The following is a 12,280-nucleotide window of genomic DNA, read 5'->3' as shown; positions in this document are numbered from 1 at the left end:
AAATAAATAAATAAATAAATAAATAAATAAATAAATAAATAAATAAATAAAATATTGAAAATGTATCTCTAAGGTCCCATCCAAATCCAAAAGTTGGGGGTGCCCGGGTGGCTCAGTTGGTTAAGCCTCTGGCTCTTGGTTTCTGCTCAGGTCATGATCTCAGGGTTATGATATAGAGCCCTGCCTGGGGCTCCCCACTCAGTTGGCACGGGCTTGAGATTCTCTTCCTCTGCCCCTCCCTGGCTCACTGGTGCTGATGTACACACGTGTGCTGGTGCACGCTCTCTTTTTTCCATCCCCCTCCCTCGAAACTGAGAGACTCCCACCTAGTCACTTTTCATTTCTGAAAGTGATCCCTTTTGTTCTTGAAGCCTTGGAATCATATCTGAAGTGTTCCCCCAGATTGATGCCCTCTGACTGAATCCTGTTGTCCTTCCTTCCCTCCTACTCTCCTCAATTCCTAATTACATAGGCACCTCACCCTTCCCGGCTGACAGTCATGACCCTGTTCTCTCCCCCACTTTCTCTTCCTTAACCAACAAAATATTTCATAAATTGATTCTTAACCACATTGGTGGGATGTAATACATGAAATGTTGAGAGTCAGCATCCCATTAAAATTGAGAGAAAATTTGGGGTACCTGCGTGGCTCAGTCAGTAGAGCATGTGACTTTTTTTTTTAAGATTTTTATTTATTTATTTGTCAGAGAGCGAGAGAGTGCACGCCCAACCAGGGGGAGCAGGAGGCAGAGGGAGAAGCAGGCTCCCTGCCGAGCAAGGAGCCCAATGTGGGACTCGATCCTGGGATCATGACCTGAGCTGAAGGCAGACTGAGCCACCCAGGCATCCCAGAGCGTGTAACTCTTAATCTTGGTGTTCTGAGTTTAAGCCCCACCTTGGGTATAGAGATTACTTAACAATAACAACAACAACAACCTACAAAATAAAGAGAACAGTTTACCTTTAAACGAAATTGAGAGAAAATTCCCAGCTTTTTTTGAGAAAGATATTTGTAAGCTTATGGACATCTCTTACTTATTCACTCATTCATTCATTTATATATATTGTACATCAAGGACACTTCCTGGTATTTATTAAATGCTATGTGATCAATATGATCTCTAATGTGCTGAAAAATCAGAGAGGGGTATATATGACAGGTAGGATAAATGAGACACAAATGGTATTTAACAACAAAACAAAACCCTCTCAACTAGACTTCTGGCCTACCAGTCGTTGAGAACTACTTGCCTGAAATTCAAGTCATTTTGAGTCCTTAAAGTTTGCAAGTTCACGTTCAGGTTTTCAAACCTCCCCCGAATCTGACCTTGACCTTCTTGTAAATATTTTTAGCATTAGTATACTCTAACTTGAGTTTATCATTTTAGGAAGCCATGTTTTTAAATGAGGAAGCTCTTTTAGTTCTCATATGGGATGATCTCCAAGCTACACAGTGCAAGATGTAGACCAGTGTGTATAATATAATGCTATTTGTGAAAAAATAGATGGGGGAGTGTGGAAGGGAGACCATATATATGTATTTCCTTATATACGTAGAAAATAACTCTGAAAGCACTTAAATACATAAAAGTCTGCCACATATCTCTCATACTTTTTTGCCAGTGCCTCCTTGCCTAGAACGAGTCCTCTCTACTCCTTACTTAATACATTAAAAAGCACATTCCCCTATTTTCTTTGTTAACTTATTTTTCTCTATGTTTTATTGATGGTCTCCCCCACCTAGAGCAGGAATTTTATTCATCCAGTTCACCTCTGTATCATCAGTTTTCTATGAGAGTAACTGGCACATATATTTATTGAATGAAAGAATAAATTAAGAATGTAAATGAATATTATTTCCATATAGGAAAAGAAAAGAAAAAGAGAAAAAAGGCAAAGAAACAAGACAAGGAAATTCAGTTTGTTCCCAGCACAGTTCAGGTGAGAAAGTTTGTGAAAGGTGACATGAGGTTGATGGTACCTGGTTTGATGGGATGAACATAGATGCACCGGCCTGTGAGGTGTCTTCCAGCACCAACAACCAGTTTTCTGATTCCTCAGACACCACGTGGGTGTTCAACAGTTCAACTCAATCCTGACACTAACTACCCAGAATTAGTAAAGACCTCACAGCTTCAGGAGTCAGTCTCACAGGACTGCCCCCCAATCAGATGCCAGTCACAAGTCTTAGAACTCCTGTACTTCTGACTATAAATGGGGAGTTTGCATGGTACCCCCCTAAAGTTCAAGAATTTGCTAGAATGGCTCAGAGGACTCAGGAAGACATTACTTACATTTATAAAGTAAACGTTTACTCTGTATCCTTACAAAGAATAGAAATGAACAGCCAGATGAAGAGGTACTTAAGGCAGGGTGTGGAAAGGTCCTGAGCATAGGAGGTTATGTCCCTTTGGAGCTGAAGTGTACCACCCTCTCAGGATGTGAATCTGTACACCAGTTCAGCAGTCTCCTAATTGTTCAAGGGTCTTTATACAGCTCAATCCCCAGCACACCCATACCCTGTCTTTGGAGGCCTAAAGTGGGGCTGAAAGTTCCCACCTGCTAATCACTCATCTTTGTGGTGACCACCTCCATCTTGAGGCTATCTGGGGGCCCCACCTAAGAACTACCTCATTAACATGAACTCAGAAGTGACAGAAAAGGGCTTATTATGAATAACAAAAAAAGCTCCTATCACTAGGAAATTACAAGGGTGTTCTGTGTCAGGAATAAGGGACAAAGACAAAATATTTTTTTATTATACCAATGTCCTAGATTTCTGGCACTAGTCACTAAGATTTTTTACTTGCTTTCTAGTGCTAAGCCCCCTAAGCAGCCTTCAACAGTAATTTAGTTTCCCATATAGAATTTTCCACTGGGGGAAAAAATGTTTGAAAAGTTCAGTTCTATTTATATAAACAAATAAATTGGCTTTATAGCTATAATATCAGTCTCATATGACTATGATTTATTAGGGGAGTTAGTACCAACTCTGTGTCTTCTAAAAAAGTGGTATTGGGGCGCCTGGGTGGCTCAGTTGGTTAAGCCACTGCCTTCGGCTCAGGTCATGATCCTGGAGTCCCCGGATCGAGTCCCACATCGGGCTCCCTGCTCAGCAGAGAGCCTGCTTCTCCCTCTGACCCTCCCCCCTCTCATGCTCTCTCTATGTCATTCTCTGTCTCAAATAAATAAATAAAATCTTTAAAAAAAAAGTGGTATTGACAAAACTAGTTATTAATGTGGAAAAATATAGATTCCTACCTCACAGTAAATGAAAAATAAATTCTAGGTGGACTGAGGATCCAAATTAAAAAATACAGTAAGAATACCGTATAATTTGTAGCAAGAAAGATCTTAACTAGGACAGGAACTATTTAAAATATGTATTTCAGGGCACCTGGGTGGCTCAGTAGGTTGAGCATCCAGCTCTTGATTTTGGCTCAGGTCATAATCAGGGTCCTGAGACTGAGCCCTGAGTCAGGCTCCTCATTCAGTATGGAGTCTGCTTAGAGTTTCTCTCTCCCTCTGTCCCTGCTCCCACTCACACTTTCCCTAAAATAAATAAATAAATCTTTAAAAAATAATAATAAAATAAAATATATATTTCCCTGTATGGGCCACCAACAAAATTAAATAAAAAATAAAATTAGGTGGGGCGCCTGAGTGGCTCAGTCGTTAAGCGTCTGCCTTCGGCTCAGGTCATGATCCCAGGGTCCTGGGATCGAGCCCCACATCGGGCTCCCTGCTCCACAGGAAGCCTGCTTCTCCCTCTCCCACTACCCCTGCTTGTGTTCCCTCTCTTGCTGTGTCTCTCTCTGTCAAATAAATAAAATCTTTAAAAAAATAAAAATAAAAATAAAATAAAATTAGGGGCGCCTGGGTATCTCAGTCATTAAGCATCTGCCTTCAGCTCAGGTCATGATCCCGGTGTCCTGGGATTGAGCCCGGGCTCCCTGCTCAGCAAGGAGCCTGCTTCACCCTCTCCAGCTGCTCCCTGCTGTGTTCCCTCTCTCGATGTCTCTCTCTGTCAAATACATAAATAAAATCTTTACAAAAAATTTTTTAAAATTAAATTAAATGAAAAATGAAAAAATATATTTGACTACCTAAAAATTTAAAATATGTTCAAATTTATTAGTAGTCAGAGATATGCAAATAAAACGATGAGGTACCATTTTTCACTTCTTAATGGCAAACACAAAACAAATTTTATTGTTACCATCTATTGCATACCAGGCTATGGGGAAACTGATACTCTCATACATATGCATTGCGATCTTGTGTTGTTGGAAAGTAATCTGGAATATTTATTAAAATTATAAATACATACATTTCAAAACAAAACCCTATTTATCTTAATGAAATAAAAGTGTAAGGCTATGAATGCCAGAATGTTTATTATGGTATAGATGTTGCAGGGAAAAAAGTAAAGAAACAATCCAGATGTCTTCATCAGGAAAACTGTTGATCAAATTATGGTGTACAGCTATTATGGCATATTATGCAATCATTGAAAAGATCTACAACTGATCTTGAGAAACGTTTATGATACACTGTAACAAAACAAGTTGCACAAAAATGTGTATACTATGATCTTTTTATTATTTAATAAAGATTCCTTATTTATTATTTTTAAAACCCCTATATACCTATATACAAACCTATATATAAATATGGCTATAGAGGCTTGGAAAAAGTATAGACAGTTACATGTCAGAATGTTAACACTTTAACATCCCTGATAGAGAGGGTAGGCATAAACAGAAGGGTTGAGGACACATCAATAAATGTTTCTTGCTAAAATTTCATGTATTAAATGAGCATTTATGGGGCACCTGGGTGGCTTGTCAGTGAAGCGGCCATCTTCGGCTCAGGTCATGATCCAGGAGTCCTGGGATTGTGTCCCAAGTTGGGCTCCCTGCTCAGCGGGAAGTCTGCTTCTCTCTCTGACCCTCCCCCTTCTTGTACTCTCTCTCAAATAAATAAATAAAATCTTTTTTAAAAAATAAGCATTTAGGGGCGCCTGGATGGCTCAGTGGGTTAAGCGTCTGTCTGCTCAGGTCATGATTCTGGAGTCCCCGGATCGAGCCCCACGTCGGGCCCCCTGCTCAGCGGGGAGCCTGCTTCTCCCTCTCCCTCTGCCTGCCTCTCTGCCTACCTGTGCTCTCTCTCTATCTCTCTGTCAAAAAAATAAATAAAATCTTAATAAATAAATAAATATGAGCATTTATATATTAATTAATTAAAAGGAAATAATAATAATTTAATTCAATAAATATAATAATATACAAATATGGTAATGTATAATAATAAATGTATAATATATAATAATGTATGTAATATATAATGATAAACATATATAACATACGCTAATATACTAATAAATACAATAATAACGTAAAATTAATAATAATAACAATTTAAAATTAATAATAATAATAATTTAAAAGGAAAAGAGGAACCTTTTTTTTTTAAAGATTTTATTTATTTATTTGACAGAGACAGAGATAGCGAGAGCGGGAACACAAGCAGAGGGAGTGGGAGAGGGAGAAGCAGGCTTCCCCCCAAGGAGGGAGGGAGCCCGATGTGGGACTCGATTCCAGGACCCTGGGATCATGCCCTGAGCTGAAGGCAGATGCTTAACGACTGAGCCACCCAGGTGCCCAAGAGGAACCATTTTTTGAAACTACAACCTGAGGGCTACACTTGGGTTCTGGAGATCAAGTTAAGCTCCTCCCACTCTGTGAGGCCTAAGTGGTGGCTGACTTTCCTGTCGTACATTGCTTCTTTTTCAAATTTCCTAGGTATAGGGGCACCTGGGTGGCTCGGTCATTAAGTGTCTGCCTTTGGCTCAGACCATGATCCCAGGGTGCCGGGATCGAGCCCCGCATCGGGCTCCCTGCTCAGCGGGGAGCCTGCTTCTCCCTCTCCCACTCCCCCTGCTTGTGTTCCCTCTCTCACTGTGTCTTTCTCTGTCAAATAAATAAATAAAATCTTTAAAAAAAAATTAAGGGGCGCCTGGGTGGCTCAGTCGTTGAGTGTCTGTCTTCTGCTGAGGCCATGATCCCAGGGTCCTGGGATAGAGCCCCATGTTGGGCTCCCCACAGTTCCCTCTCTCACTGTGTCTCTCTCTGTCAAATAAATAAATAAAATCTCTAAAAAAAAAAAAATTAAAAAAAATAAATTTCCTAGGTATAACCACAAGTTTAGCAGGTGTTATTCTTTCATGGTTTCATGTATATTATTTTGTCTTTTGATTAGTTTATCACATGACTGTTGTACTTCCATACAGAATGTGAGTATTCTATACATTATCAAACATCATGTGGAGAGATGTGTGGGATGTCCAAACTAAGGCAAATAGTGATGGCAGTGCAGCATCAGCAATATAAAGACCTAGACCAGTGGCTCTCAACTGGGGCAATTTTGCCCCCATCCTCCAGAAGATCTTTGACAATCTGAAGACATTTTTTGGTTGTCATAACCCAGTGGGGGAGGAAAGGATGGACTATGGACATTCAGCAGATAGAGGCCAGCGATACTGCTAAACGTTCTATAATAAAGAGGGCAGCCCCTGACAACAGTTTTCCAGCCAAAATGTCAGCAGTGCCGCAGTTGAGAAACTCTGTCCTAGAGTTTCAACCACAAGGACAGGTGGTATTGGCTGGGACTCTAAGTGACAAAGATTCCCAAGGGGATGAGGGGGCAAGCTTTCATTAGCAAGGCCAGGTTAAAAAGTAGCATAGGCAGTGGGGTGCCTGGCTGGCTCAGTTGGTAGAACAGGTAACTCTTGATCTTGGGGTTGTGAATTCAAAGCTCCATGTTGGCTGTAGAGATTACTTAAAAATAAAATCTTGGGCTCCTGGGTGGCTCAGTCATGAAACATCTACCTTCGGCTCAGGTCATGATTCCGGGGTCCTGGGATCAAGCCCCGCATCGGGCTCCCTGCTCTCCCTCTCCCACTGCCCCCCCCCGCCCCGCTTGTGTTCCTTCTCTCGCTGTGTCTCTCTCTGTCAAATAAATACATAAAATCTTAAAAAAAAAAAAAAGAAATTAAAATAAATAAATAAATAAAATATTAAAAAAAGAAAGAAAGAAAAGTAGCATAAGGCAGTGATTTTTGAACTTTGGTTTTTAGCAGCAGAATTTATCTATTGAATGATCTTAACTCTATCAAATAATGTAGATACATTTCCTTTAATATTTAAAGGACTCCACTAATCAATAAGAAAAAGATTGATAGCTCAGCTGAAAATGAAGAGTTCAGTTCATAGAAGAGGGAATGCAAGTAGCTTTTAAACATGTGAAAGAGAAAGGGGAAAAAAAAGAAAGAAAAAATAAACATGTGAAAGATGTAAAATTTCACACAATGAAATGCCATTTTTCACATATCAAGAGAGTAAGGAACCAAAATTTAACCATATGTTACATTGGAAATGATGTGAAGAGCCAGGCCCACTTGTATAGTAATAGTAAACATGTAAGTTGGTACAATCCCATGGAAGGCAATTTGGCACTATTTATTAAAATGTAAAACACAGGGGTGCCTGGGATATCAGTCGGTTAAGCAGTTAAGCATTTGCTTTCGGCTCAGGTCATGATCTCAGGGTCCTGGGATGGAGCCCCATGTCTGGGCTCCCTGCTCCACGGAGATCCTATTTCTCCCTCTCCTTCTGCTGCTCCCCCTCCCTCTGCTGCTCCCCCTGCTTGTATTCTCTCTGTGTGTGTCTCTCTCTCTGTCAAATAAATAAAATCTTTAAAAAAAATGTAAAATCCATATGCCTTTTAATCTGGCAATTTCAATTCTAGAAATCCATTTTATAGATATACTTGCATATTGTAAAATGACGTATGTGCAAGAACATTCATTGTGCCATTGTTTATACTAGCAAAAGGTTGGAAATACACTACTTGTCCATTAATGAGGAATTGGTTAAATGTTTTACCAGTACATATGTTTATATGCATATAAATTATCACTTAAACTCAGGAAATGGGTAAAAGAAATTGCTCCTAGGGAGGGCAAATGGGAGACTGAAAGACAAAGGTATAAAGGAGATTTTTTTTAACTATAAAATCTTTTGTGCCTTTTGAAGTCTTCACCATGTGCATCATTACATATCACACATGTGTGTGTTAGTATGTCATACATTACATATCTTAAATATATAAAAGGAAGGCTGTTCTCATTGAAGTAGACTCCCCAAGTTTCCACCACAGCATCCCTCAAGACATCACTTATTCTTAAGGTCCTAAAAGAACATAGTAAATAAGCCACTGTCAGAGTTGTGTTAGAGTAGACTAATTGCTGTAATAATAATCCATAGATTTCACCAGCTAAATGCAACAAAACTTACTTTTCTTTCTTTTTTTTTTTTAAAGATTTTATTTATTTATTTATTTGAAAGAGAGAGAGAGAGACAGCAAGGGAGGGAACACAAGCAGGGAGAGCGTGAGAGGGAGAAGCAGGCTTCCTGCTGAGCAGAGAGCCCGATGTGGGGCTCGATCCCAGGACCCTGAGATCATGACCTGAGCCGAAAGCAGATGCTTAACGCCTGAGCCACCCAGGTGCCCCCCAAACTTATTTTTCATTCATACAACAATCCTACGTGGCTGCTCTTCATCAGATGGCTTTTGGGATCAGCTTCCTTTGAAAAGTGACCGAGAGACCCTTGTTCCTTCTATCCTGTAGCTCTGCCATTGGAGAGGCAAAGGAAATTAGGTAACATCTGTTGAAAGGTTTTATGGGCCAGTCCTGGAATTGACACTATTCCTTCTCCCATTCAACTATCTAGAAACAGTCAAGTGGCTACACACCAGGAAGCCTGGGAAATCTTATCTTTCAATGTGACAGAATGGAGTTGAGGGCAAACAGAAGACAATGACCAGGAGCCACTCATTATAACTTTTTTTTTTTTCCCATTTAATCCAGGAAATACTTTATTCAAACCCATCAGAGAAATGGACAGCTTGGGTCTGTAACAAAGCGTCATGTTTTAACGCACAGGTCAGTAATTGTATATGAGAGTATACACTGCTACATACAAATTAACTGATCAGAGCACGACTTTTCAATGTTCAAAACAGAATAAGCTTTCTTCTAAAGGCAGCACCTTTGTGACATTTTTGTTGTTGGGGGGGGCGGCAGAGGGAGAGGGAAAGATAAAATCTTTTTTTTTTAAAGGTTTATTGATTAATTTTAGAGAGAAAGAGAGAGACAGCAAGGGGAGGGGAGCAGAAGAGGGAGAGACTCTCAGGCAGACTCCCTGCTGAGCGCAGAGCCCAAGATCTGACCTGAGATCATGACCTGAGCCTAAATCAAGAGTTGAAAGCTTAACCAACTGAGCCACCCAGGTGCCTGACTTTGTGGACAACTTCTTCTCCTTCACCTTCTCCTTTTACAGAATCCACACCAACCTTCTCATAATTCTTCTGAAGGGCAGTCATGTCCTCACAGGTCTCAGAAAAAGCTCCTTCCTCCATGCCCTCGCCCACATACCAGTGAATAAAGGCACGCTTGGCATACATCAGGTCAGACTTGTGGTCCAGGCGAGCCCAGTCCTCAGTGATGGCTGTGTTGTTGCTCAGCATGCACACAGCTCACTGTACTTTGGCCAGGTCTGCAGCAGGTGCCACAGTGGGAGGCTGGTAATGAATGCCAACTTTGAAGCCAGTGGGGCACTGGATAGTACTTGAGGTCTTGACAGTGGCAATGGCAGAATTGACATCTTTGGGAACCACATCGCCACGATACAATAGGCAGCAAGCCATGTATTTACCATGGTCAGGGTCACATTTCACCATCTGGTTGGCTGGCCCAAAGCATGCATTGGTGATATCTGCTACAGAAAGCTGTTCATGGTAGGCTTCCTCAGCAGACATGACAGAGGCATATGTGGCCAGAGGGAAGTGGATGCGGAGCTAGGGCACCAGGTTGGTCTGGAATTCTGTCAGATCAACATTCAGGGCTCCATCAAATCTGAGGGAAGCAGTGATGGAGGACACAATTGGACCTATCAATCTATTCAGGTTAGTGTAGGTTGGAAGTTCAATATCGAGATTTCTACAATAGATGCCATAGACGGCCTCATTGTCTACCATGAAGGCTCAGTCAGAGTGCTCCAGGGTGGTGTGGGTAGTGAGGATGGAGTTGTTGGGCTCAACTATAACTGTGGAAACCCTGGGGGCGGGGGATGGGACTGGGTAAATGGAGAACTCCACCTTGGACTTCTTGCCATAATCCACAGGGACGTTCCCTCAGCAGGAAGGTAAACCTGGAACCAGTTCCCCCTCCAAAGCTGTGGAGCCAGTTTCCAAATTCAGTCCAAGACAAGGTCAATGATCTATCTCCTTGCCAATGGTGTAGTGCCCTCGGGCATAGTTACTGGCAGCATCTTCCTTGCCTGCAATGAGCTGCTCAGGGTGGAAGAGGTGGCGGGCACTGAGTGCTAGTGCGAACTTCATCAGTGACTGTGGGTTCCAGGTCTAAACACACGGCCCTGGGCACATGCTTGCCAGCACCTGTCTCACTGAAGAAGGTGTTGAAGGGGTCATCTCCTCCCCCAGTGGTTTTATCCCAGCAGCCACTGCCAATGTGGACACCAGCCTGACCGACATGGATGGAGATGCATTCATGCATGGTTGCTGCTTTGGGGCTACCGAGCAGATGGTGGAGAGGAAGAGGAGAGGTTGTTGTTTCTTACAGCGTGACTCAGGCAGTTGATGTAGGAGAACCTCCACTCATTATAACTTTATAAAGAGTTTCCAGGGGGCGTCGCCTGGATGGCTCAGTCTATTAAGCGTCCGACTCTTGATTTCAGCTCAGGTCATGATCTCGGTTGTGAGATCAAGCCCCGCGTTGGGCTCCACACTCAGCAGGGAGTCTGCTTGAAGTTCTCTCTCTCTCTCTCTCTCTCTCTCTCCCTCTGCCCCCCCAACTCCTTCACCTTCTCCTTTTACAGAATCGACACCAATCTTCTCTCTCAAAATGAGTAAATAAATCTTAAAAAAAGAGTTTCCAACTAGCCTTTCACAGAATGCATCCACTTCTTTAATGGTGTGTTTTGATGAACAGAAGCATTAATTTTAACATGAACTAATTTATCAGTCTTGTTGTTCATATTGGGTTGTTTGTTTTCTTCCCCCTTTTTTTCTACTGAGCTATAATTGACATATAACATTGTATCAGTTTTAGGTGTATAACATAATGATTTGATATATGCATATATTGCAAAACGATTACCAGAATAAGTTTAGTTAACATTCGCCACCACACATAGTTACAAAATTTTCTATGTGTGTGTGTGTGTGTGTGTGATGAGCTTTTAGATTTACTTAGCCTGACCTGAGCCAAAGGCAGACGCTCAACTGACTGAACCACCCAAGCACCCCTTTTCTCCACATTCTTGTCAACACTTAGTATGGCTTATCTTTTTGATGACAGTCATTCTAACAGGCATGAAGTGATATCTCATTGTAGTTTTGATTTGCATTTCCCTGATGATTAGTGATGTTGAACACATTTTCATGTACCTCTTGGGCATCTGTATGTCTTTTTTGGAAAAATATCTATTCAGATCCTCTGCCCAGTTTTTAATTGGATTGCTTGTTTTCTTTTGAGTTGTATGAGTGTATTTTTTAAATACATATTTTGGATATTAACCTCTTATCAGATATGTGACTTGCAAATATTTTTTCCTATTCAGTAGGTCATTGATGGCTTTCTTTGCTATACAGAAGGTTTTTAGTTTGATACAGTCCCACTTGTTTATATTTGCTTTTGCTGTCTTTGCTTTTGGCATCAAATCTAAAAAAATAATCTCTAAGACTAATGTCTAGGAGTTTACTCCCTGTGTTTTCTTCTAGGAAGTTTATGGTTTTAGGTTTTATGTTCAAGTCTTTAATCCATTTTGAGTTGATAATTGTGTACGGTAAAAGATAGTGGTCCACTTTTATTCTTTTGGATGTGGCTGTCCAGTTTTCCCAACACTATTTATTGCATGTGGCTATCCATATTCCCAACATCTTTCCCTACTGTATATTCTTGGCTTTTTTGTCAGAGTGTTTTATTGTGTCTGGTAAGTTCTCTCTATATTTTGGATTAAAGTCCTTTGTTGGATATGTGATTTGCAAATATTTCTCCCAGTCTGTAGCTTGTCTTTCATTCTCTTGGATCCCTTTATGGAGCAGAGATTTTTAATACTACTGAAGATCAATTTATAATTTTTTTATGAATTTTGATGTTGGAATTATATCTAAGAACTCTTTGCTTAACCAAGGC

The 12,280-nt window shown here is 40.9% G+C and overlaps 1 pseudogene; it reads right to left on the bottom strand.

Annotated features, from left to right (window-relative positions):
- Positions 1-4,520: 4,520 nt before the first annotated feature.
- Positions 4,521-10,877, bottom strand: LOC118018564 (annotated as a pseudogene).
- Between the last annotated feature and the right edge of the window lie 1,403 nt (positions 10,878-12,280).

The sequence above is a fragment of the Mirounga leonina genome, unplaced genomic scaffold (genome assembly GCF_011800145.1).
Source record: "Mirounga leonina isolate KUSES-001 unplaced genomic scaffold, KU_Mleo_1.0 Mir_107, whole genome shotgun sequence".
NCBI lineage: Eukaryota > Metazoa > Chordata > Mammalia > Carnivora > Phocidae > Mirounga > Mirounga leonina.
Note: the sequence above shows the minus strand (reverse complement) of the source record. Positions and strands in the feature narration are given on the sequence as shown.